Below are 1,781 nucleotides of genomic sequence, written 5' to 3' on the forward strand. Positions count from 1 at the left end.
TCTTTCCTGCGTACGGCCCTAGGCTAGTCCACCCAGCCTCCCCTAACAACCTGGCTGAGATTTGGAGGAGCCACAGGATATGACCCTCAGGCTTCCAGCCAAAGCTGGGGACACACAAGCTCAAGGTGGGTGGGGGGCCAGGTGGCGGCTCTGGGAGCTGCTGTGCTTCCTTCTGGGGGTGCAGGACCAGCAGGCAGGCCCCACACAGGGCACAGGATCCCCCCCCCCCCCACCCCCAACTCACGGTGTCTGCTCCCTAAGACGCCTTTTAGGCTCAGCCTCCATGGGGCGAGCAGGCTCACTTCCCAGGTTCTGGCTTCTTCCCCCTGGAGGGCACTGTGAGCCCAGCTGCTTCAGCCCAGGGAACACAAGCGTGTCACTCCGGGTGGAAGCATTTTAATGCTAGTGCTGGACCCCCTAACCAGCCTCCCCACCCCTCGTGGGTCCCTGAGGAACTGCTGAGCTGAGCCCCTGCCCCACGGTGGCCCTCTGTAATTGTATCCGCTGCGCCTTGGACAAAGTGACCCACAAAACACGCAACATGGCTTGAACCGAGGTGAGATCCTGTTTTTGCAAAAATCTAACCATTTTGTGAGACTACGGTGAAAATCTCTCACCGCTGCCATCTATGCTGGACCCTCACTAGGTCTGACGGACCTTGGAGGAGAGACAAGTGCCCTGAGCGCCGGCTGGAGGCCAAACCCAAGTCAGGCCCCGACACACTCATGCTCCGCGGGTGTAGAGAGGAGCCGCACTGAGGCCACAGCACCCACTCCGGGCCCCACTGGCCGCCGGCCATGCAGCACCTCATACAAAAGCGCAGGGGAGATGTGGGTCACCACCCGAGTGCCATCAGGCCTGATTCACGACTGGCACCACCCAGGAGGCTCAGCAGGGGTGGCGCACGCTGGCCCCCTCTCTGCAGGGCTGTCCTCATCTAACAGCCTCACTCAACAAGCACCCAGAGCATCCCGTGAGGAAGGGAAGGGAGGCTGTGATCGGTACCCCTGCAGCCCCAGCTCCCGGGATGCTGTGATGCTGTTAGTGCTTCTGTGGCCTGGCGAGCTGGACTACGGAAGAGCGGTCCCAGGATGGGCGGGGGGGCGGGGGCCACCCGGGCCACCAGCCACCCCATCGGTCCAGTGCTCCAGGACGCCAGCCGGTTCTGTGCCTGAAACCTGACAAGTCACGTCCCACAACACATCTGCGTCAAGAACACACAAGCAAGCTGGAATAACGCTAAAGGAGACAGCTAAAAAGTATTAAAAATGCAGAAATATGTGGTGCCTCCAAGTCCAAATAATGGCATTTGAAGACCTACATCTTCTTTGGGCCACCTTCTGGTGAGTTCTGACCTAGGTCTGTGGCACTGTGGACTCTGGCTTTTCTGGAACCACAACAGCACATCACTCCCTTCTAACAGTAACAGTGACCTCGCGGAAGGTGCAAGGCTTCCCAGCCCAGTGGCGGTGCCCTGCAGTCCAGCCTGCCAGCCCACAGTCCAGCGGTGGTTATACATCCGCTGCAGACCCACACGTGGGACCAAGGCCTGGTCGTGGTCGGCCGAGTGAGGATGTGCTGTCACGGGCTCACTGACTCACTTGGGCCAACACACTTCACACCCCGAGTTCATCCTCCAGGATGAACAAATCTAGACTTCCTGAGCATCTTGTGGGAGCTGAAGAGAACCGCAAACCTGAGACCCTAACAGTGACGTCATTCAATTCCTTCCCGTTACATTTTCTGAGAAGTAGTCCAAGCATAATCAGCGACACTGTATG

This window comes from Monodon monoceros, unplaced genomic scaffold, assembly GCF_005190385.1.
Source record: "Monodon monoceros isolate NGI ecotype Baffin Bay Population unplaced genomic scaffold, NGI_Narwhal_1 Super_Scaffold_1, whole genome shotgun sequence".
NCBI lineage: Eukaryota > Metazoa > Chordata > Mammalia > Artiodactyla > Monodontidae > Monodon > Monodon monoceros.